The sequence below is a fragment of the Buteo buteo genome, chromosome 9, assembly GCF_964188355.1.
Source record: "Buteo buteo chromosome 9, bButBut1.hap1.1, whole genome shotgun sequence".
Lineage (NCBI taxonomy): Eukaryota > Metazoa > Chordata > Aves > Accipitriformes > Accipitridae > Buteo > Buteo buteo.
Window position 1 is genome coordinate 42,550,448 of NC_134179.1, and position 26,107 is coordinate 42,576,554.

Here is a 26,107-nt window from a genome sequence, read left to right on the forward strand (position 1 = left end):
TATAACTTACTAATATTAAGCATTGATTAAAGTAATCCAAAAAAATATCCTCTATTTCATAAACAACAACAGAGAGAATAAATTCTGGAGCCTTTTCTAACTCAGTGCAAGGGCACAGAGTCTGGCTCCAGCGCTTCAGTGTATGGGATAATAGATGTGGCTAGACCAAGCTCGGAACAGTTCTAAAAAATAAGCCCATAGTAACATATATAATGTTATATGTAAAATAATCCTGGACACATCTTCATTGTGTTTGGGGAGAAATAGCTTTTAGTTTGATGTAGTACGTGCTTGTATACATTAAGGCGAATAATATCATTTTCAAGTTTCTGGAGTACCTGTGTAGGAAGGGAAGTTCAGTCTTAGTCTAGAATTATTTCGAATAATTCAAAGGAACTATGTAGTTGTTATGTAGGAGGATTTTTTTGTATTTTTAAGATGCTCTGTAGCACATCATTAAAGTACAACTAAAAAGAGCCCAGTAGAAAGCACTTTGTGTCGGTGCTCTCTCTTGTAAAAGACTGAGTTTACATTCCTTCATGTTTATTCCTGGTGTCAGAGTTGTGGCATCTGAAATGCTTGTGCTAATGGGAGTTGATCTGGTTTTCTTTTTTTTGATAAAACACAAATAGGAAGTGATTATTGAATTTATAAACACTTCGTAAAATTTAATTTTATGGTCTTCTTCCAAATAAGAAATGCTTGAAATATTAATCACTTTGTTTACATATTTGATGTGCCTAGTTTGATTGAAAGATTCAATATTTGTAGATGGTTGTTTTTGGGATAAAGGAAAGAAGTCTCCAGGTTTCTTATTGTGTTATTTGTATACCTCTGTGAATTCAGTGTTTTCCTTTAGGAAATTGCTTTTATCTGTCTGCAGCTTGCTAGCAGGGTTATACTAAACAAACATTTAGAAATACTGTAGGCAAAAATGTGAAGTACTCTGGAAATATTGTAGGAAAGCTAGAGAGAGAACCTGGTATTTTTTCAAATGTGTTTTGTTTGTTTTTCTACTTAGGGTTGTGTTTACCTCTGGTATAGATATCAGATGGCGAGCTTTTGCATATTACTCATTATAGGAACATCAGGTTGGTTTTCCTTCCTTTATTTGTGCTCTTCCTCTTCCTTCTCCCTCCCCCTTCTCATCCTGCTGTTGTTTTATCTTTGCAGCATTGTTGAATTTGAGTAGCAGGGCCAGGAATTGATCTCTTGTCCCTCGAGTGTAGCATGAGCTGTGTGCTGGTTTTCAGCAAAGGTTTGGGTAGGATCTGGTTCACAAACACCATTGATTTCTCTTCTGTTCACATGTGGTGAAATCTTCTGGAATGAAACCTTTTGTATGAAATGAAGTCCCCCACCTTCCCATGCTTAGGCGATTTTTATGATACTTCCCATTAGTAATGAGAAGGATTTAAGTAAATGATCACATGTACAAACACTCCTTCCCCGCTTCTCTTTTCCATTGATGTGGAAAGCTTGCTGGAAGCTTTTAAATCATTAACAAATGGGCAAAAGCAGCCACGAAAACGTGTTTCTACCTGGTCTTGAGACAATTAGTAAGTGTATGGGAAGTCGTTCTTCTTCCAGAGAGGCACCAGTCTTTGCTGGTGTACAGGATTGGGAGGCCTCGAGCAGTGTGTTTGCTATTCTCAGTATGGTGTTGGAAAACAAATTTGGCCTCAGCAAATCTGCGCTGATTGTCCTTTATACTGTTAGCTGGAACAGTCACGTTCTCCCACAAAGATGTCTGGTTGGCATCCCCATTCCAAGGGGGGGATCCGTTTTCTGGGAGCTCGGACTTATGCTCTGTGTGTTTCAGTTGGCTGAAAGGAAATCTTTCTCTAGGATGGCAATCTCTGTCTTTTTCCAGTGTCCGTTGATAACCTTGGCTTATGAGATAGAGTGCACGTCCTGGTGAACCTGGATCTGCGTGTGTGCTGAGTGGTCAGCATGTTGCCGGTATCTAAGAGCAATGTTATTTGCTTCTCCCTTGCTGTGAGTTACTGATGTAGGTGTAGATCATTAAATACAATTTTTGTGTTTCTCAGAACTGTCTTGTGAATTCTGAGGATGAAGGAAGATGTAAAAAGAAATTATTGGAGGAGAAACTAAATTAGTGAAGATGAAATTGAGAAACAAAACAGCAACAAGATGTTTCTGAATTTGTAAGTGTGCTTCCTGAATAGATAATTGCATGTAAGTAAATATGCAGATAAGCTAGTGGGAAGAGTAATTGGAAAGGGGTGAACTTAGTAGTAATGTATTTTGAAAAGCTTGTGTGAAAAAGGCTACCAGTCTCATAATGAAGAGGTTAGAGATAACAAAAGCTTATCTGAGGATTAAGACTGACTTGGTTGAGTGGTTTAAAAGTCAAACAGGATTTTGACACATTTGTACCTGTGCTACTACAAATGGCAGTCAACATCCTTTTGAATAGAATACGGTGACTGGTTGTCCAAAGATGGATGAGTGTGCAGCTGCTTTTTCTCCCTGGGTGCACATATATTACCCTTTCATGACAGCTTGGATTAAAAATTTTAATTTTTTTTAATATTCAAAGAAATGTGAGGAAAAAATTTGAATATTAATATTATTTTAATAAGCATTTATATCAGCATTATGTGTGTGGGGCAGTGGGTAAGGGGAGTAGGTATGTTAGTATGCTGCTAGGACTGAGTATGTCAGAGTTGTAAGGAATGTGTTTGTGTGTTTGTTTCAGATGAATATCAGCTGATAATACAGATGCATTTCTTTTATCTGCGAGGTAGACAAACTTGAGATTGAACTGGAATACGAAGCAGTGTTATTTCTCTAGGCATCCTGGTACTAAAGATTCTGTAGGTCACATTTTGCTCTAAGCAACGTCTTTTCAGTGGATTTTCACATATGTAATTATTAGCTCGGTATTTAGAAGATGGTAAATCTTTATGACTATCTTTCTTCAAGTTGTTTTGAATTTACCATATTGTTTGTGTATATCTGTGTTAAGATCTTTGGGACTCAATGACTAGGTTGATTGCAAACTTTAATACAGAATTTTACATAATTTCCTTTTTCTAGCAAATTGATCTACTCGCTTTGTTTAAAATTTTGTTTATGTATATCTATGTATGTATTTATAGCCATAATTTATATTTCACTGTAGACTTGGAAACAATGTAGCAAGGGCACATTTAGAGAGGACTAAATAGCACTTCTTAGATGGCAGCATGGAATGTAGTAAATTGCTCTTCAATATTAGATATTAATATGTCTAATTGCTGCCTGAGTTTTCTACAGATGTTTTGGAGCAAACTAATAAAATGTACCCTGACACAAATATTTTTATAAAAAAACAAATAAGAATTAGAAGGAAGGGGTATTGCTAATAGTATTGAGATTAGTTCCTTATCTTCCTCTGTTTTAATTACTTCAGTGGAGTAGTTATTTTAATTTTGCTTACGTAAATGAAGCTAAGTGTTCAACTTTACTGCCAAGTATAGTATGAGTGCTTTAAACACGTGGAGTTTGTAACAGAAACAACCTGTAAAGAAATATTTTTTGAACCTGCTGACAGATATTATTTATCGGTTGATGCAATAGAGTCATATAATAGTAATTTTGTAGTAGTAATCACTTTCTAGAAGGATTTCAAGTTATGGATCTAATTCTCTACTGTCAAATGACCTAGAACTAACACTGAACCTGTATTACTTTTTTGCATATTGATACATTATTCAAAACTGTGTAGGGAAGGTACACTTTTAGGTATAGTATATAGTGGTAGCTTGTGAACCCAGTCTACACAAATTTGATGTGAGCAGAAATAATTCAAAGGTTGTTTTTTTTTCTATTGGTTTTGGTGCTATCGTCAGAGCTGTTGTATAAAAGAATAACTTCTTTGTTTTTTAGCCATAGAGATAAAATGCACCTCCTCTATAGAAGTTTCGTTGTCTCCATCCCTGTACCGTTCCAAGTAATCTAATGTACTGTGCTATGCTGCTAATGAAACTTTTGCATCTTCTTGTGCACAAAGCTGGGCTGTTTCCAAGCTTATCTTACGCATGTCTGAAACCTCAAGCGTCTTGTATTACTCTTTTAAAGATGATACTCAACATTAAGAATGTGTATTCTAGGATTTGGGTAGGATTCATGTACTACTGTGATGACAAACTTCAGCTGCAGATGGATGGAAATGGTTTCATACAGATAGTTATGCCAGCTAACAGTTCACATTATATGTAAAGAGAAAGTGGCAACATTTAATTGCACCTTTAAAAACAGAGAGTGGGAAGAAGTTGTTATATTTTCTGGCAGTAACATTTCTGAAACAAGCAAGTGGGTTGAATCTGAAGAAAAGATATTCTTGACATGAAAGGCTAATTTTTTTTTAAAACTCAGTGCATTCCATGAGAGCCTTTTAAAGCTGTTTTAAATGTTGCTTTTCTTACACAGATGATGTCTGTGGGGAAGGTTTTCGAGGGAGGGTCATTTAAGTGAACAGAATGGTATTGTGCTGTTGTATTTTAACCAGATAAAGTTTCATGGAAACTTAACCAATTTCACATACCACAAGTCTCAGGAAGTACCTCATTCGCATGTCTCTATTAATCTTCAGCATCAGAAAGGGAAGATGTGATCAGAAGTGGAAGTTAGAGAAACCATTGTAATTTTACATCTGAAATACTATTTGTTATGGTATTTCACTGTCATTTAAAAGGGCTGACTTCTCGGGCGTAGGAAATCAGAATGGTGGTGTTTGACATCATTATGTGTCTTTGAACCAGTTTTATTTTGGTTTGGCCATGATTTCGTGCTTGTCCTGTTAAATATTGCATTGGCCTTGCTATGGGCTTCCCAAAGAAAGGCTTAGATATGCTCTGAAAAAAATTTAAAACTTGTTGAAAACATTTAGCCTCTTTGATAGCTTGAATAGTCCTGATACAGGCTCCAAAGGGAACTGCTTTTACTACCTGTAGTGGAGGATTAAAGCAGAGACTTGGAGAGGAAGAGCAATTGAAGAGAGAAATAGGGGCCATAATGAAGCAGATAGAGGTGCTGTTGTTGAGGAAGGTTATTTAAATCATCCTCCCATATTACTTGTGTTTTCTCTTAAAACAAAAAAAGGCCACCTAAAAGTATGTTACCAGTGATAGTTAAACAATTGAATTGCAGAGGGAAAAAACCCAAAATGCTAGGATATTGTTCCAAAAGAAGATTAAGCTTAACATTTATTTTTGTTGCTATGTACCATCATTTAAAAATGGAATACCAACTACCAATTCTGAATTTTTAATACTTTTTTTCTCAGCCTGTAGATACAGAGATAGATGAATGCTCAGTTACAACTTCAAATTCTAGCTTTTAGAATAATTCTACTTTTTCAAATAATTAGTTACCTGGTGTATTTCTTAATATATAATGTGCGTTTTTCTTTGCTAAGGATAGCTCTGGTAGAATGGTGGTAGTTTTTACTTTTAATAAGAAAGTAGCTTCTTTACTGAATTTAAATCAAAACCAAACCCCGTCAACCAGTCAACTGGAATGACTCTGAACTTCCAGGGGAATTGGATATTTGCGTAAGAACTGACTGTCCTAAATTGGTATTTAGGAATATCTTCTGGCCTGTGCCTTAGCAACATTTTGGACTGTGGAAATGTTGAGGTTTCAGCCGTTTCATCTTTCACCTTGAAATATGAAGTATATTTCAGGAAGCCTCTTAGTCTGATGCAAGTGAAATGATCCATATTTTTCTTGAAAGCTGAGCACAGAGGCTACCATGAAATCTTACTGTTTGTGCCTATATGTATTAGCGTATTTGAAGTAATTATTGTACAAAAAGTCACTCATGAGTGGAGTAACCTTTTAACAGGAGGGACCTCAGCTTGAAACTTGAAAGAGTAATTTTAGGTTCAGTGTTGACCCAGTTGAGATTTTCTTTTTTTTTTCTCTTTTTTTTCTGTTTTTTGCTGCTGTGTGAATATCTCCTGTGAGGAGTTGTGAAAACAGCTGAGGAAATGGACTGACTATACCCGGAAAACCAAAAGCAAACACAGCGGAATCAGCTCTGCGAAATAAGCTAACTGCGAGAAGGAAGATTTTTCTTTCTGCAAGCTTTATTTCTGATAATCTTAACTACCTGGACTTTATAGAGCAGAGAAATGATTTCTTAGTTGGCAGTTTTCCTGTGTTTTGCCACCTTATTTTAATGGTTTCACCTTAAAGAAATTTTTAAGATATGTATCAGTTATTATGGAAGTACATTGTAGTGGCTCAGTGGTTTGGTTAATCTAAAATGACTTGATCTTGTAAATAAATTAAAGCAAGAAATTTTCCTAAGAGTTACTTTTATGCCTTTTCAGTTATTTTGCGGGACTTTGTGACATGTTTACTTGATTTAGAAATATTCTGCATTTGTGTTGTAAGTGAAACTTGGTGTGAAAGAGTTATATTTTTGTTGGTTTTCCTTTTGGAAAAAAAAAAATCTCTCGCACACCCATCTGTGACACGTGAGAACCTTATTTCCACGTAGCACTGACTGCTACAAGCAGTATGTTGTCCCTCAAGGCATGGCAGACACCACCAAGGCTACACACTGTGTAAGCATGGAGTAGCTTGCTTGTTTTAGGTCTAAAGGAGAGAATATAGTGCATTTACCAGGGTGGAGTAATGTTGTTGATGAAGATAAGTGAAGGAGCTCAGTGTGAATACCTGAATGTCTCCTGATGGAGTTAAGGTTTTAAACTTCTTAATTGATTTTTTTTTTTTTAGTGAAGACCTAAATTACTGTAATCATAACAGGTGCTGAAATACCAGTTAAAATTAGCTTAAGTCATAACCATTCCATTGCTTTAACTTGACTCATACAGCATTGAAAATGGGAAGTTGGTTGAATTCTGCAAGTGCAGTTGTTGTGAGCAGCCATTAGGACAATGGATTCTGTGGACAGGATGTTGGGAAGATAACAGTTTTTTGGGCTCTTCATAGTCAGGTGTTAAACGCCTTGAATTCGTTTGGATTTATCAGTTTCTTACGGGAAAATGGCAAGTTATCTCAGCGCATGCAAACTGTTCGTCTGGCTTGTTGGCTTAGAAAGATGGAGGTCGCACTGTACTACCTTCACGTTTGTGTATTACTTCATCCGACATGGAGTCATGCTTCATGCTACCTAGATGACAGCTGGATAAATTCAGGAAGAGTCACCATAGCTTTTGTAGAAGACGTTCCTGCTTTATGGACTGTGTGAAGTTCTGCTGAAAGGGCCAGCAAATCATGGGGGAGAGGATCCAGTTGATATAATCCACTTGGATTTTCAGAAGAGTTTTGTCGAAGTTTTTCACCAAAGGCATTTTAGAAAACTGAGTTGGCACAGCATGAGAAAGAGTCCTGTCATGGAGAATAATGAGTTAAGATTAAAAATGAGGGTAGAAGTAAATGGTCAGGTGCCATAGCAGAGGGCTGTCACCTGTAGAATTCTGCACTAAGCCTTATAGTGAGGATCATGCTAATTAATGGACTCGAACACAAAGTGGGCTGGACATAATCAGTCTCGCCACTGATACAGACTTAGCGCAGTAAAAGCAAGAGATGACTGAAGGGCCTTAAGTCTTTAATTACTGTTTAATAACAGCAGATGAAATGCAATGTAGGTAAATGCAAGTGTTGCATGTGCAGGAAAAACAAATCCAAGTTATCATAGAAAATTATGGTTCTAAACTGACTATTATCGCTCAGTAGAGAAGCCTTGGGATTGTGACTAGTAGAGCTGTGAAAACATCAGCTCAGTGCTTGGCAGCTTTAAAATCAAGACAACAAAAAATCTTAATGCAAAATGTTAGGGATTAATAGGAAAGAAATAGTGAATAAAGCAAAGGCGGCATCATAGAGCCACCGTAGAGATTTGTGGAATGGCCATGTCTTAAAGACTGAGGTTTGGTCTGTTCATTTTCTAGAAGAGCTGCAGATGACTCTGAGCAGGGCAACAAGGATGATCAAAGATACGGAAGGACTTCTGCAGGAGAGGGGTGCTTGAGTAGACAGGAACTATCTAGTAGGGGACAGAGAAGCCTTTTAGGAACAGTTACTTGGAAAAGAGTAAATTAAGTGCAAAAATCAAGTGAAGTGTAGGCAAATGCCATGTGCATCTCTCAGAACACTTCTGCAGACACTCTTAAATCCTTGTTTGCAATACACCCTTTAAGTCACTGCTGAAAGTACAGTCCTGCCAGTTTTCTTCAATTGTTTATTATACAGCTCCATCTTCCTGATGTGGCTACATTCCTGGGAGGTGTTATTGAGCCAGTGAGTTGCTTCACTCGTGGGTTAATCAGGGATTTGTTCATGGGTCTTGTGATCTTTAAAGGCTAACATGTTAAGTGAACATATCACATAACTGGGAAACTGGGATTATGAATATTGCTTTAATAGCAAGGTTCCAAAAGCCAACAGCAGAGTTCTTCCTCCTTCACTTTCCTTGTATGTGTTTATACAACATAAAAGAGCTTTCTGTGGTAGCTGAGGAAATATGCCTTTTTTTGGACTTGTGGTAAGAATGTTCTTAAGTGGTTTCTGCAGTATTGTTTGTATTATTTTGCTTTAAAAGCAGTAAACTTTGGAAAATGGGATATCCATACCCAATTTAGATTTAAGATAATCCAATCTAGCTACAACACTGTGAATGTTAAACTATTTTTCCTCTTCAGACTCATTCTTGTTAAAGAAAAAAGGCTTCCTGATACGGATGGTAAAACAACAGTAGAGATCACTGTATTTTCTGTAACATATCTTGATGTCAGAAATGTTTTCCTGCAGAACTTGCCTGAGGAAATTTCAGGCCATTGTTTCTTAATAGACATTGTTCCAGAATGTAATAAAGGTGAATCAGAGACGTTGGCTTTGTTGCCCTGCAGCGAGGGTGAGGATATGCTGCTTTTTAAGCCTAAAATAAAAGAAGTGGGAGTGTATACCAAAGGGGAGGGGGGTCCTCAAGCCCTAAATTGTCCCAACTCTGGAATAAGTGGGTGGAAGTGGAGTGTATGTATGAGAGGTGTATGTGTATATATGGATATAGTATGCAAGTACTGCTGTGGAATTTATCCCCATACAGAAATTTCTCTATGATGAGAAGCTTTGGACCCCTGGTAACACTTCTATTCCAATCCTCTTTCCAGGTACTTACTGTCAGGGTAGCATTGTGAGTAGTGATGGTGCTACAGCAGAAAGATGTAAGTAAGGGTAAGGCTTAGGTCTCCCTGCTCTCACCAGCAAATTGACCTAATGGCTGTAGAGAGAAAACAAGTTTGAGTAGGTACGTATTATTTCTTGACTGATCTTTTCAGTTCTTCAAGAAGTATTCAGATGCGGATAGGCTTCAGAAGGAGAGCAAACCAGTTATTTTTGCTGTTTCTTCCTGTTTTCCTTGGTTGTGCACACTCTCCTCTGTAATGACGAGGGTTTTCATGTAGAAATGGATAGGATTTGGGATTTTCCTCAATGAATGATGACATAAATTGTTCTAGATTATACATGGTGATTGCAATCATTTACATTCCAAACACAGGGAAAAACATACATCCTGTCTCTCTCTGTCTCCAGAAGGCATTAAGATTTCCTCCATGTGACAGACTATAGATAGTAGTTAAAAAAATTGAATTGTTTTTATAGTTATGCAACTTTATGAGGAAATCTCACTCTTCAGTGCTGAAGTTTTATTACAGCTAAATGGTGGAGGGGGTGGATACCTTGTCTAAAAATGAAACCAAACCAATACTGCTGTATTCAGCTCTGCTGCATTATCTTTAAGCTTTGATGCACAATTTTGATACTCTCTTGACTCTATCCATGAGTCATGGACGGAGCATTTCCTTTCCCAAAATGAAAGCAGTGTCCCCAAGCATTCCAGGACTAGAGGGACTCAGAAAAGCACCCGTACTGTAGCATTGCTACCACTCATCTTTACTTGGCTCGCTGTGAAACAGAATGAATGGACCAAGCAGAAAAGAAGGTAGAAGGGGTATATGATACACTCTGAGCAGACTGAAACAAATTTCAGGTCAGGTTTTTCAAATGCTTCTATACCAGTCTTCTGAAGTGACTTAAGTACACCTGAGCCAAAGGCAATTGCTTCTGTGAGCTAACATGTTTTGTTTTGCAATTGGGATAAGTTAAGAGGATAGTCAATATTCTCAGCTGACTTTGTAAGCCATGGTCATGTAGTAGATTTCAAGAGTCACATTGAAAGTAACTAAGTCAGGGGTTTGGGAAGTGCCCAGCTCACTTTGGTACTCTCATTATGACCATTTTCTGCCTGCTGCTGTTTAGTTCCTTGTGGCTTGCATTCTTTATGGACCCGTAACAGTTTGCTTTAGGTTAGCTGTTTTCTCCAGTTAAAAAAAAATAAAAATAATCTCACTGGGTTTTCAGCTCCCACTTGCATAAAGCTAAGGAGCCACAGTTCTTCATACCGGAACTGTAAGTCTTCATATCTACATTTTTGCTGCCCATTGCAGGATAAAATCAGAAACCTCTGAGTTGTTAGCTAACAAGAACAGTATGAAGCAGAGCTTGTATATACAACATTGAATTCTTTTGAAGCGTGCTATATGCTGTAATTTCAAGTGTGCTTATACAATGGCTTCATTTATAACTGCTTGTAGTTTAAACACATTGTTTTAAGTAGTCAGGCCTATTTTAAATATCACTTTTAAACTTCATAGAAGATAAAAGGTATATAAATATGCCCTTTTCTTCAAGTACTTACTCATATATTTGTTCCCTTGTTGGAAGGTTTGAAGTAGTGACTTAAAGTGGAATATCCACTTCTGCTAAGTCACAGTTTTCTTGCATGGAATATATTTAGCCAGCTACCAAAAAAAATGAAAGCCAAGTGAAACAAACTATTACTTAAATCCCCTTTTCATTGTTGTATTTCAATCAATCTAAAATACCGTCTGTAGTGTTAGCAGATAAGAGCACAAAAAATGCTGTTCTTTTTAATGCAAGTATGGTTTCACGCATGAGAAATCCTTTGTAATTTGTAAGGTATGTTTTTTCTTTCTTTCCATCTTTCCTCTTTTGTTTTAACTCAAAGCCCAAGTTTGTGTATGTTAAGCCTTAGTATTATTGATTATAACAAGTACAAGAAATGTTTGAAAAAGAAATGTGACTATACAGTATGTTTGAATAATTGACTTTTTACAGGGACACGTACTTTTCACTAAGAAAACTGTCAGTAGGATATTACTTTTGTTTCATTTACCTGTAGGTGATTCTGTCCTCTGGCAATGTAAAAACAAATGAATTCAAATATTCAAGCTACTTACTTGTAAAACTTTTGTTAAAAAAACAAGACTCAAATGCCTCATTCAGTGTTCTTATTGCTCTGATTTCCCCCCCACCGGCAGTTATCTGTGTTTCCTGACTGTCATGTTTCATGTCACTTGCTTACAGCTCATGAGGTTACAGACATTTTGTTAGTGCAGTCATGTATGTGCATTATGGTGAAAGCATCGTCATGTTCCTTCTCTCAGTAGCTTTGTGTACTGAATTCAGGGCTCTAATTAGGTCAGCCGGCGCCGGTACCAACCGAGTCTGCTAGGTGTGATGCAGAAGTAGGTCTTAGTGTCACCCGCGGTCACTGGCATGTGCAAATGCACATTTGTGTAGTGACTTCCCTTTTATTCTTGCAAGTTTTTACCTAGATTCTCTTACCAGAAGCTTTTTTTGGTCATGGTTATTTGTATTTTTTGTCTCTTATCCTTTACTTTCACTTCTACCACTTACCTGTTTTTTTCAGTCTTTCTTATATTCTGTGACACATTTACCCTGTCTCTCCTTTAGAGATTCCATTCTCTTGTCCCCTGCCCCCTGTTTAATTTTTCCAGTTTCTTCCCCCATTTGCACTTGCTTCTTTCTCCTTCTGGTAATTGTTTTCATCTTCACATTTTTATGCACCCATTTCCACATGGGTGTATGTACAAAAGGGGAGGGAAGCAGACTGGGAAGAAGAGTTGTGTTTCTGAGTACTTGAGTTCTGGTTGCATGCTTCTGAAGGAGCAGAGAAAAGATTTTGACTTACTTTCTTTGAAATTTGTTTGTTCTGTAGGACCTAGTTAAGGAAGTTTGGAGTGGTTATTTTATATCCTCGATATCCAGGAGCCTTCTGAGATAAGGCAGCACAGCAGCAGGAGCTATTTAGGTGCCTTCTTAAGTTAAGCGGAACGGAAGAAGTTCCCCTGCTAGAGCAGGTCCTGTGCATGTGTCCTTTTCACACTCCGGAGAAAGGTCAAACAAGACAAAGTTGTGAAAATTGAGCACAGTTCTACCAGGAATTAAAATAAAACAAAAAGAGAGCAGGAGGAGGAAGGAATCTTTAGAAGTCCATTCTGGCAGCCATCTCCAAAAGGCACTGGCTGGTCCTTGTTGCTTCTCAGGCTGCTTTCTTACCAATAGTGTCTGAAGCAGCATTAGCAATGGTGGTGGTGGTGTATGGATACAGGAATGTAAACGTGATCCTTGGGATAAAGCTATGCTGTAAATAAACACTCTTGGCGTTTTAGTAATTTGATCCTTAAATTTGTTAGATTGTATACACTTGAGCAGTGTTGTCAGAATTTTTTGTTAGGTTCTTATTGAAATCCCTGGCAAAACTTTCAGCAGCACTGGAAAGGTTGGAATAGGTTTGGGATGGTCAAAATGACTGCTGTGTTAGATGTCTTTTCAGTGTCATGATGTCCATGGGCCGTTAAGTCTCCTCTTCTAGTTATTTGCTGACATCCATTAAAATGTCAGATAATTACAATAAGTCTCCTAACCTTGGATTACTCTGGAAGGAAAATATTTTTCTTGATGCATACTTAACATAACCCATCATTTTATGGTCACGTTGGCATGTGTATTATGAGTGCAGTACTCGAAACAACTAGTTAATAAGTAACGACCAATCTTTAGATAGAGCAGAGAGGGTGAACAAACAGGTTGTATTTAATGTTATTAAACATGTTATGGTAATTAGCATCTGAAGGCATTAGAAAGATGAGGGCTTTGTAGCGCTAGTCATTGTAACAACAGAACAGTGAGAGCTTCTGCCCCCAAAATACTGTGCTAGTAGATAAGTTTGTAAATTTAGATAAACATTATTAAGATGCTGAAAAGTGGGATACTCCATTAATAGCTTGGAACTATTTGTTTGTTAAGTAGGAAATAAAATGGAAGCTCATTATAATTTTCATATAAACCCAGGAGTCTGAGGAGTTAAAATGGCAGAATGTAAATGTCATCTGTATTTAACACACAGAGTGGTGTGGTTTTTTTTTTTATTGTTTGGTTGGGTTTTTTTTGTTTGTGGGGTTTTTTTTGTTTTTTGTGATGTTTTGGTGGTCTGGGGTTTTTTTGGTTTGGTTTTGTTTTGTGGGGTTTGTTTTTGTGGTTGTTTGTTTTTTTTTTTTTTAGGCACATCGGGTGAGCAGAAAAATCTTAATTTAAAGCATGAACAATTTTCTGACTTTTTTTTCCATAATTCCATTGATGTCTGGATCCTTTCCCATACTTATTTAGAGTGATAATCATGAAGAAATTGTTGCCAACTTAGAATATGGTAGAGTGGATGCTTGCTTAATACTGTTGAAAATCAGCCAAGACGTATCTAATTAGGGACTGAAGTGTTATGTTGTGTGGTTTTATTTGTGGAATTCTTGATTTATCAATGGTATATGTTCCTATGTAATGAACTCTGTAAGTACAGTAATTATGTATGGTAACGCATGACTCAAATCTTACTTTTAATTAGAGAATAAGAAGTTGAGAAGACAAACTGTTTATCAAGATGGAAACATGAGACTTGTTTTCCAGATTAGTCCCTAATAAAGTTAGGTCACCCATATTTACATTACTGTAATTTAAAGAGTATTGGCATTTTCCCAATCTTTGATTTGTTAGATGACAGCCATCATTAAAACACACATTTTGCTTAAACATGAATTTATATGAGCTAGAACTAGAATCAAGACTATTTTTTCTGTTTCCAACATGTATGTATGTGCAAAGAATTTAAACTGATTTTTTTAATTTTTTTTTTCTCTTTTATTTATTTGATTTTAGAATACCATCCAAGCTTACTGAATTTATCAGATGAATACCAGCTGGTGCAACTGACAGCCAAAACTAGAAAAATAACCTCATTTAAAGATGGAAATCCCTATTCATGAGACCATTTCAGAGTTGTTTCTTTCTGGCAGGACTGGTTGAGCAACCCGTGCTGATCATTGGTGTAGTGTATGGTTTTCAAAGACAGATGGTCATTGTGTTTAATGTCTGTGTATTAATGTTCTGTTGATAAAAGTGTGAGTAAGTTGTTAATTTCTCTGGGGAAATATAACTAAACTGTTGAGATCAGGGTACATGTGACCTATACTATGTTTGGTTTAGAGGCTTCAAATTCAATTAGCTTTGCAAAATTGCTCTGAATCTTTACCTGCTCAAACGCAACGTCTGCTTGCTTAGATTATGGGAAAAAAGATTGCTTTGTTTGCTCTAGGATGAATAGAAAACTGGTCTTATATTTTGTCCTGTTAATTGGAAGTTTGCTCAGTACTGATGTTAAATATTTTCAAATACAGAATGGATGGTATTCCTCTCCAGATAGCTCAACAGACTTCTCAAGCTTGTTACTGTGAAATCAAACCTTCTAGTATCATTTCATACTATACCTCTTTAGAGCTGTAGTGAAGTTGCTATGGAAGGCAGATTTTCTGTCTTTGTTTCTTAAATCTTAAAGCTTTTATGTCTTCTTTCTGTTGTGGATTTTAGCTTGTCAGGAAAGCATTGCAGCTGGAATGTGCAGTGCTGTACCTGAAAGTGTTCGTTCCTTTTGTAGGTACTTGTCTTCTGGGTTAGAACAATGGGAAGGTACTTAATTCTGTCAGCTAAAAGTGTTGACAATGGTGTGATTTTTTTTTTTTTCATAAACTGTTCTTACCCATTTCAATAATTCTTAGCTTAACTAGGAGCCCTTCTTTAGGGTAGTCAATTTAGCTAGCTTTTATTTTATGCCTTTTTTTGGTGCACTCATGCACTAGGGTGTACATATTTAGAAATTGAGTTTAACTTGTGACCATATACTTACATGTTTAACAGAAGATGAGAAAAGCTCATTTTAAGAAATCATCTGAAGCTAGGTGTGAAGGATGTTAGAGGTATGGTAAATGTGTGTCTTTTTGCTGTTTTACACAGGCTGGTTTTTAACGCATTCTTCTGCAGAAGAATTCAGTACAGTTATTACCTACACAGATATAACCAAGAAATTATTTGGGACTGCAAGGCTGCAGATTGACTGCTTTGTGTCTGAATTACTTGATTACCTCATCTACTGAGCATGCTAAACCTTAATTCTTGCATTTCCTAGCTTTTTGTTTACTTGGTGTTATGACATTATTACTAACTTGTAATTTTTAATAGCATTTCTTTGTTTTCTTATTTTGGAAATTGCATAATGTCCTTTCATTCACTAGTGTTTGAGCAGCTTCGTCCGTGATGTGTTCATTCAGAAATTGTCTGAATCAGTGAGAAGTTACCATATGCAGAGAATTATCAAGAACTATTTAAAGGGGTTGATTTCTGTTATACCAGATGAAGTTGAATAAAGTGATGGATATACTGGAACAGTAAACATAGTGTAGGAAGTGTATAGTTGAATTGATACTGCTCTGGGCTGATGGTTGTTCAAAAGAAAAGAAATCAACAGTTGGATGCAGCGTTAGCAAATGCTGTTTTGTATCACAGAATGGCCTTCTGAGATTCTCAGTATTTCTTGTTTCTGTTTGTGTTGTTCCTGACAAACTACCTGATTCTGTTGACAAAAAGCGTTCCTTAGATTTGATTTTTTTTTTTTTTTGGCATTGTGGAACTTAGGAACTTCCTATTCCTAGATCATGTTTTAAATTTGCAAACTGCGATGGCAGTTGCAAGTCATTAGCTGGCTATTTCTAGTTGGCTTTTATGGGCAAAAATCCCAGTTCGCAGTAATTGACTGCTTCAGTGATGGCCAAAGGCAGAATGAATATGGAGACTGAACCACTTTTTGCAGTTGGTAGGACAGTGCTAGACAGTTGTTCTGTGCCTGTGCCTGTGTTACCAATACCCTGCCTTGTGCTTGTGGGGAGCAAACAATAGTCAATTATTTGTTTTGGTTTTTGGAGATAAGTAAGGGTGAAGGAGTACGACTATTACCTTCTCTCTGCCAAGTCCAAGAGAACTGTCTTGGAAAAACTATACTGATATATTTTTTAAAAAAACTCTTTTTTTTTTTTTTAAATTATATTATTACTTGCAGCCATACCACAGGACAAAGGTTTTAAAACCCCAAACTCCTAGAATATCTGGAGAAATCCTGACTGTGTGTTGCTTCTGATTTGAAACACACCATAGTTGTGATTTATGCGTTTAATCAAGAGGGAATAATTCTAAAATTGACACCCCCCAAACTGTTTGTATATTAGTCTCTAATATATTTGTTATGATACAACATGTCAGAATTTATAACTTTCATACAGTTAAATAGTGGAATTTACAAATGTAATTAGAGGGTTAAAGGCATTTAAAGAATAAAAGCACTTTAATGACATTCAGTTTTTATTGACAACCCACTAATATCTGCTGGATTCACATAAAGATTTCTAATGTAATAATATGAGCAGATGAAAGCTCTGCTATTTAAAAGCTCAATGCAGAGCATATTCATCAAGTATGCTCTCTGAATACAGATGGAAAGTTATTGAGCAAATTATGGGTAGTCAGCACTCATCTACAGCTTACACCGCATAAGCCATATTCTACTCTTTGTTTTGCAGGGTATCATATTAAGAGAGATGTATTAAGAAGATAGACGGCAGCAAACTGAAATATTTATACGGAGTTATTTTTAGTTATTCCAAAACTCCCTGCATGTTTTCAGTTTTCCAAAAATTGTAACATTGCTGCTTTTGAAAGAAAAAAAGTCTCTTTACTCAGTCACCTACTGGAGGTGTTTGCAAGTACCTAGTTTTTGACCAGTTAAAAGAATTGTAGAGAATGCTAAATAAGTGTTTTAAGATCCTTTCTTCTTCTCTTCCTTTAGGATCTGAGGAGTATAGGGTTTTTTGTGAAGTAATGCCCAATAAAAATCTTTCTTGATCTGAACATATTTGGGTTTGGCCTCCATATGGGCTCAGTTAAGTTTTGTAACTGTGGTCTTTTGCTGTATGTGGTTGGACACTCATTCAGAAATTTTTAGCTGGGTCTTTGTAACAATATAGTTTCTACAGCATGCAAATACTCAGGCAGTTGGATGATGTAGAGTGCAAGCAGAAGTTTGCAGAACCCAGCAAGGGAGTTTGAAGAAGGAAAAGTCATCTTGCAGAGTGGTGCGAGGCAGCCTGAGGTGCAGAGTCCAGGTTACGGCTACGCATGAGCTGAAGGAGACTCCAGCACAGGTCCCGTAGCCAGGGCGATGTCGGCCGAACAGACCCTTCCTCCGTGCTGTATCAAGAATAGCTTTTAGTGCTGTGGGATTAGAGCTGCATTTGCATGTTTTCCTTGCTTGACCGATGGAAACAGCCACGATCCTGATGAGCGTCGTATGCTGGTTACTAGCTCTTTAGTTATTTTTCCACAGAGGTGAAAAATTGAAAGCAGGGAGATAATTGGCAACCCTGAGAAATAAGATAGGATTGCTTCATGAATTTATGGAATGTCTTGCAGTTTTATATACAAAATTATTCATATAAGACCATCTGAGAAGTTCTTGTTAAGGTTCTGGAGAGTAGTGTGAATTACAAGTTAAGCTGTCAATTACTTTTCAGTATCCTCTTGCAGTAGAATAAAAAAAACTCTACCGAAGTGGTTGAACATTATTCCACTTTGCTTTAAACTTGCAAATGGAAGGTGGTTTCAATTTACTTTTATTTTTTTTTGTTTGTTTGTTTGATGACAAATGAGATGTGTCTGTATTTCCTTCTACTTGCTGTTTCTCAAATGAGACTTCTAAAAGAATAGGTTGGTAAAGCCTGTAACACAGTTATCGTCACCACAGACAAACACACATGCTGGTGCTAAAATAGGTGCTCTGGTCTTTTTCAATAAGTAGCAAGATACATTTCTTGTGGCTCTTTGTTGATGAACTTAGTGTAAGTATGTGATGACAGAGCAAAGGGGCAGGTACTGAACTCTTGATTTAGTTTTGAATTCCTTATGGGAGTTGCATTTATGTAAGGATTGAGTTTTAAAAAAAAAACACTGAGGGGAGGTTGCAGGATTTTAACAGGAAACCTTGCTGGGTTGAAGGAAAATACGTGGAAATAACATATTACTTTGTAAATAGTGTACTATATGATGTGCATCAAAGGGAATTGTTAACCTGCTTTTCTCCTCCTCCCATTTGAAAAGTGGTGAGAGGGAAGAGTCAAGTGACCGAAATTAGTATTGATTAACAGAGGTGTAAAAACATGAGCATTAACTTTTTAATCATGATGTTAAAGGGCGGGGGCTGTCTGATAGCTTATACAGTATACTCTGGAAAAGTTGTGAGTTTATTCCTGGGATGAGATTATTTACAGTTCATGCGCGCAGCTAGAGAAATGTGGGACACAGTAGTGTGTTGAGAAGATGCTACTAAATTCTGTTGTGTTGGGTTTTTTTATGTCTTCCAGGACTTTCAGTGAATGGAAGACGACACTTTTTACTAGAGATTTAACTTCTCTAAAGATATCAAGGTAGGAGAACTTTTTTCCCACAGTCCCACATTCTCTTTGCAGTAGTTATTGTTTAAATAGAATTGAAGTTATCCTCTGTTTCTTTGTTAATCTGTGATTACCTAGAGTTTGAGCATGGGCACTGTCTTCCTATATCAGTTTTACCAGTTTTTAACCTGATTATTTCTGTATTTAGAGAAAAAGGTGTAATAGCTTTCACGTATTAGTGTTTGATTATACTCTGTCTTTTCGTACTGATGAACAGAAACTGATGTAATAAAAATACTTCTTTATGTAGAGTTCTACACTAGTTAATGAGTTCATTCGAACTGCTAATTAAAATATTTATACTTTTTTGTAAACAGAATGCGTAAGAGTGACACAGCATTCTATATAAATGTACTTTGGTGTTTTAACTTTTCCAGTTGTTTTTTGTAAAATCCAAAATCTTCTGCGTTCTGAGAAGATCTCCAGTGCTTGCCAATGGATTGAACTTCAGTTCCATATTGAATATTCTTGAGAGTTGAGCAGGTTTGCAGAACAGGCTTACAGCAGCTTCTTAATTAGGTCTGCATTTTAATATGTGTTTTCGATCATTTAAAAAATTAAGAAAATAATTCCATGTTTCCTTTAATCTCTCAATGTAGTCAAGTGCTGTAAAATTTCCTGCCACTTCATACATTGCTTAGTCTTTTGTTTCCATTTTCTGTCATAACACTGGATCTTCAAAATTAACTTAAGATTGATAGGAGCCTCAAATAGAACATGCAGTATGTAGCTGGTGTTTTTTTGAGTGACGGATTTTTGGCTGCTCTATGTCATAGCTAAAAGTTGAAATGCAAGCGGTTTCTGATGGAGAAACTTGCTGCGCTTCAATCTTTTGGTGGTTTGGGGCAGAATGAGGATTGTTGATCCTGGCAGAAAGAGGCTTGTTGATTCCAGCTATAGAAAGTGCACTAAAATTTCTTTCTAAGGCAGACAGTTTAACTAGACTCAACTTCTGCAGAACAGTGCCATGTTTTATTTCAAGCTTAAGTACTTAGTTCAAATGGTCGTTGATGGAGGCAGCTATTAATAATATTTAAAACCAAAGCAGTAATTTTTACTGTTAAGGGCAACAGAGAAGACACTAAAAGCACTGAAGACGAGTTGATGAAAGTGAGGTGGTTGTATTCCTAACTTTTCTTCAGTTATCATTTTTCTCGGAGGCAGTATAATTGACTTTGTATATGGAGAAAGTAAGTGTCCCTCATGAATTCAGCCTGTATCATTAATCTAGAATTAGAAACCAGGTTATGCAAAATAATAAAGCCCTGTTCAAAATTAAATTTCCTTAATTTCAAGGTCACCACGTTTTCATGTTCAAGAGAGAACTGGTTCTGACTTTTGACTTTCTTCTAGTGAGTGATTACATTCTTTCAGTAGTGTTTCTGATCTCATTTTAAATAGCTATTTAGGTTTTTTGGTGTTAAATCACCACACTTAAATAAAAAGTATTGTTGGAGAAATTTTTTTCCCAGGAGAATAAATTCAAACCTTGAGCAACAAGTTATGGTTGCAAAGTATATTTGTTAGTATTCTGTGATGAGCAAGCTTATCCTACCAGAATTGCTGTTGTTTGAGAATGGTAAGGTTATCTAGATTCAGAGTGATCATAAGCTGCCCATCAGTGGCATCTCTCTCTTCTAGCAGTTGTGCTATTATTCTTCATCTCTCTTACTAGAAGTATGACTCTGTTCTAGACAAAATGAAAAACAAATGTCTCCTGTTAATGGAGGAGAGGGAACTCAAGCCTACACAGAGTACATCTGTGCTGAGTGATGAAGAATTGCACCTTTCTGCTGGTGTCCTCCTGCTGCTGCCTTACAGCTCCAGAAACAAATAACTGCTTCAGCTTGGCACTGTTGTCCAGCTAATTAGTCCTCTGGAAGTGCCGTTTTCCAAACACAGTACAAAAATGAGCTGTTCCTCAGAGTAAGTTGTATGGGTTTTCATAATAATACAGTACTCGTCTCATTCCTCTCAGGCTCTAACTGTATAAAAGTTACCTCTGAACATAAACACCACAGACTTTAAGTGAACATAATCACCACAGACTCATCAAGAAATAAGTTTGGCCATATTTACCTTAGGGCTGTTGTTGGGAACTCCACGTACATGGGAATATTACCACGTTATGCTCTCAGAATTACTTTTCAACTGCAGCATTAAAGGCTGCTTTATTTTGCTAAAATAAAAGCAGAGATTGAAGCTGAGTTCCTGCTTCCTTGTGAAACACTGTCACGTTGGCCTGCTGCGCGCTTGTGTGGTGTGAATGCTGTTATATGTTTTGCCATCAAGCATACTTGAAAAAGCAAAGACAGTAGGGGCACATCTAGCTGCTTGCAGGAGGAAAGGAGAGAGAACAAATGCAGGGGCTCTTGAGTTATGGGGGTTAGTGGCAGGATCTGTAGGAAAGGTAGTCAAGAGATCTCTTAAGTATTTTGATGAGGAGGGGCCAGAAGGGATGGACAGATAGACCTTCATGTCAGGCATCCCCCGTCATAATGATTAGTGTTCAGGCTTTCAAGAGGGAAATAATTTTTGCTCATACTCAGTTGATCTAAAGCCTATTAGAGAACTTTGTCTAATAAACCCTTAATTGCTTAAAAACCTGTAATTGGTAGGGTTTAGTCCTTTTAATTCCGTTTTTGTTTTCCTTTTTCCAAATAAGCCTAGAAGTTCTTGGCATTTTTGCTAGATTACAACAATACTTTTTTCATCCCTAAAGTTCCTGGAAATACTTAATGTCTAATTTCTGCTACTGTGTTTTTAAATCTGCATCGACCAAGCTTATAAATATATGTTTCCTTTGACTTCAGAGTTGTTGTAATCAGTTATTCATACTCTTGTTGTGAGTCAGAGCTGTTATGTGAGGCAGAGAGTTTAATGCATTTGATCGTCATGAAGTTTGTGGAGCTTCTGACATATACTGACAATTATCAGTTACAATGTGTGGCAGTCTAGTCTTCTGTGAATGTCGGGAGTGCTGCTTAAATGTGCTCTTCTGGGCTACTAGTCCTCGTCATTAGGTTGTCTCTCAAAACATCCTCTTGAATTTCAGGGCAATTTAAAATTAGAGTGTAGGTTAGACTGAATAATTTATTTGAGGAGCATGAGAAGTTTCAGTCTAGCAGCTGTTATAAGCGAATGTGGAAGAGATTTCTGTGTACAATGTATGTTATACAGGGAGTAAATGCTTGAAAGCCTGACTCGGTTTGTGTTGTGTGTCTTCCTTTCATTTTTCAATTTCTTTAATCTTGTGATAATTAGCTTTATGAATCTGTCACTTCTTTTAAAAAAATCCTTGTTACCAATTCCTTTCTGAAGTTTGAATGCTCTTTGAAAACAGTTCATTAATTTGTGAAAGGTTAGAATTTTTGTTCAGAAAATGTTAATTTAGTCTTTACATGCTGTTAAATCCTGAAAACTAATATTCAGAAAGGTACCTTTTTTTGGCATCTTAATATGCACTACTTATTATACATAAATCTTAATTTCTAATGTAGTGAGTTCAGCTTCCTTCATGAAAAGGGATGATCTGGTGCTACCAGGAACTTTTAAAATAGAATATTTTATGAGTAACAAGCTTTTTTGTTATTTTGCATAACTGAGTGTGTATTTTCTGCCAGAGGACTTTTTTCTTTTTCAGTAAAACACATAAGGAATTCCCCTTTTAAAAAAAAAATCTTCTTTCCATCATTCCTATTGGGAATTAATGGAATATGTATTAAAGAAGTGTGATGGCTCAGGATCTTCTGAGATAGGCCGAAGCAAATAAATAAGGGAATAAGCAGCGAGATATGGACTAGCCATATTTCTGATTGTCAGTACAGAATATTGTCATGGTATTTGTCAGCAGTAAAAGTACAGAAATTAAGGCTTGTCTGATGAGTTTGTTTTTAAAACTTTATTTGTCATATTCTTCTGTGTATGCTCCATTGACTTGGTGCTGCCAAGTCCTGATTCCAATTTACAAAGTTTTGTTTCATCTTCAGTGATAAAGTCTGATAGAAATGAAGTAGGTATGCCTGCCTGCCTTCTGCACTCAATAATCAAAAGGGGTTTGTCACAGTGGGCTTTCAACGTTCACGTTTGGGTGGGACTATACCACTAAGCCGTATTATAATGCTTCCATCTACAGCTTGGCAAAGCATTGCATGGAGGTAGGATGCTGCAAGATTTACACTTTTTAAGCTCTTCTGAATTTTGGAAATGGTTTGTCACTGATGGATGTAGTGATTTCTCATTGAAAAATGTGTTATGGTGGAAGGTAGCAAATACTTCCTATTTGTATCTATCTATTTATAGATATAATGTTTTAAGAATTTTTGACTAGGTAGTGTTCATAAACTTCTGCTGAATATTATGAAGGTTCTGGGAGTAAATTCTGTCTTAATTTGCTACAGTGTGAGCTGCTGCCTGAACTGGGATCTCATGGTCTGGCACAGAGGTGTTCTTATTTACAGGCTTTTATTTCACTTACTTTTAAACCACAATTTAATATACAAAGAGGTAGCTGACAGAATTGTTGAACCACCTCCAATTTGAAAGTATGGGCTTTTTTTTTTTTTTTTTTTTTTCAGTTGTCCATTTCACACATTCAGTTAAAGCTCTGTTGTGGCTGTGCCCTGACTGTACTCATTAGTCTGCCACTCTGAACTACTAAAAGCTGTGAACATCACCGTCATGCACAGGCAGCCTAATTGGGCTTTCTCCTAACTGAGATTTCAAGGAGAATTGTGAATGTGTATAAAGTAATCTGTTTCTTTTAAAATGTTTGGAAGACCAAAATGTTGACAGTTATTTTACTTTCTAGAAACAACTTTAGAAATGTTTGTCCTTTTACATAGCTATTTTCACTATGGAGGCAAGGCAGAAATAAAATTCATGAGAAATGTGCATTGCACATATGACTTAGATTGCATTCCCTTAATACTGTTGTGGTTAGAAGCTTTTCATTATTGGAAAAAACATAGATTATAGTTCTACTCTGAAAAGTATGTCTTTAATAACATCTAATGCTAATTTGCACAAAACTTGACAGCAGTGGCCAAGTAATGTTTGTATGTCTCATTGGACATCAAACACTTTTTTTGAAAAAGAGCTTAGCTTTACTAATCAGCTTTATATAAAAAATAATTTTATTTTTAGTGAGGTGATCACAGAAGAGGAAAATACTGGGATCTAGCTGTTTTAGTGGTGGTATATGGGGCAAAAATAATTTGCTTTGATTTTGAAATTCCATGTCTGACAGACAATGTCTTTCCCTAGGAAATCTCTAAAAAGAAGCAAAAATTACTTCTGTGGGCTGTAATAATGTGTAGCCACCCAAAACGTGAAGTAGTTTTCAGAGCCTGTCTACAAATTCTGTCTTAAAATTAAGAAAACAAAGAAATAGGCCTTAGTCATCCAGGAGGATTTAATGAGATATTGCAGACTTGTTTAAGCTTAGCATTTGGTGTAAAGTTGCAGCTTGTAGCGTTCAGTCTGTCTCTACTCCCTTGCCTTTTTTTTTCCTTATTGTATTTGTACTACTGCTTTCTCATGCTCCAGAAACTGTTTTTGTTTGTGTATTTCATTGAAATCTAGCTATGTTAGAAGATAAACCAACATGTGGCAGAGTCTGTCTATACCTAAACCAGAAAATTCTTGAGCTGTTTTTTAAAAAAGCTACTTTTGTGAAGTGCCACTGATACTATGCAACAGAGTTCATAGAGATAGTGCCTTTTTATTGATCTGCTGATACTGTTTGGAGACTTTTGCTCGCATAATATCTTCATTAGATTTGGTAAAGTTACAAATGACAAGCTAAATGACAAAGTGTAGTAGCTCTTGGTTGCTGTATTTGATGATAGCAGTATCCCATGGCAGTGGGAGTGTAAAGGATCCCCATCAGCATACTGTGTTTTTAGCTTATGCTGACACAGCTGCTTGCGAGACTGGAGAAGAGAATTAACCTGGACTGTAAGATGGATTGAGGAGTTCGTTGGGAGTATGAAAAAATGTCTGATCCAGCTCCTTCTAATACTGTAATACCATTTGCTATTTAATCCTTCTAATTCCATGAACTAATATGACCAACAGAATTCTTAATGTAGAGTACCTATTCTTAAATATTATTTCTGGCTTATTATTAGCTAAACAGAGGAGGACCTGTGACCACATTTGCGCAAAGCCACAAAATAAGGTGGCTGTGCATTTAAAAGAAAAACAGCAGTTGATTTTGGTGACCTGCTGATTCTGCTACTCTATATTGTGATAACCTTAACTAATCAGGACATAAATTTACTGAATACTTACACTTGGAGTACAACAACATTGTCTGTAAGACACAGTGAGAAACCACGTCATGAGTTGATGCTAAACTAGGTCTATTACTAAAAGGCTTTTCTTTCCATCTCTCTCCTGTGCTGGTCACTAAAGATCTAGCAGTCCTCTGAGGCTTCTAGGTGAGCTCTGAGAATATGGAATTAGTCCTTGAGATATCCCATAGCTGGTAACTCAGGGTCTTAATGCAAGACATCAATTCTTTCTCTACTCCATGGTTCTTTGGAGCAAATTCATGGAGGCCCCATATGTGCCCTATGCAGAGACTTAATTAAATCCCAGTAGCAGCACAGCAACTTCTGGCACAGTTTGCCACGTGAAGGCTAGAGGTAGGCATCGTTAGCAGTCATCCTCACATTTGGCACTGTTCAGGCTCAGTCCACTTGGCTCCTTCAGCATAATTAGTATTAATGAGGTTATACCTCTGCACTGATGGCACAGCTCTACTTGGTTCTCTTCTCAGTGCAAGCTGATGAGGGGATCATCCCTAAACCTCCTTCTTAATTCGTAGGAACTTTGAAGTTTTGGGCTGTCCACTGACTACCTTGAGAGTTTGATTGTGAGGAAAATGCCATTATAAAGATTGATTGTCCTTCCAGACTTAGATGGGACTCAAAATGGATACCTGAGAGCTGCTTTTTTAAAACAAACAAGAAAAGAAAAAAACCCTACGTTTTTCTGTAGTGTTTTTTTAGCAGGAGCTTTCTCCTCTACCCTAGTCTCACCAAATGCTGGAAGATTGTTATTTATTTACCTGTTTTTTTACCTAACTCTGAAATAGCAAGCTGAGTACTTTACAATCCCCTTTTGCCTTTCCACCTGCATTCGCTAACTAGTACACAATGCCACAGGTAAAAGATGAAAAATAGGATGTTATTTGTGGCTGGTGATAGTCAAAGTCTGATGTTACTCTGTCCTCAGCAGTGGAGTTGATTCTGATTTACTTTAGCATGAATAGAGAATCAAACTTACAACTTAAAGTCTGTAGGTTACAAACGGTACCATTGCTTAACTCACTGGAGTTGCACACTCCG

General features: G+C 36.7%; 1 protein-coding gene across 1 annotated transcript in view; it reads left to right on the forward strand.

Moving 5' to 3' along the window:
* TANC2 (tetratricopeptide repeat, ankyrin repeat and coiled-coil containing 2) overlaps positions 1 to 26,107 on the forward strand; it is a 255,436-nt gene that overhangs the window by 12,817 nt on the left and 216,512 nt on the right. The window contains exon 2 of the mRNA XM_075036249.1: positions 18,663 to 18,725. The gene's annotated coding sequence lies outside the window, so the exon portion shown is untranslated. The remainder of the gene's footprint in view (positions 1 to 18,662; positions 18,726 to 26,107) is intronic.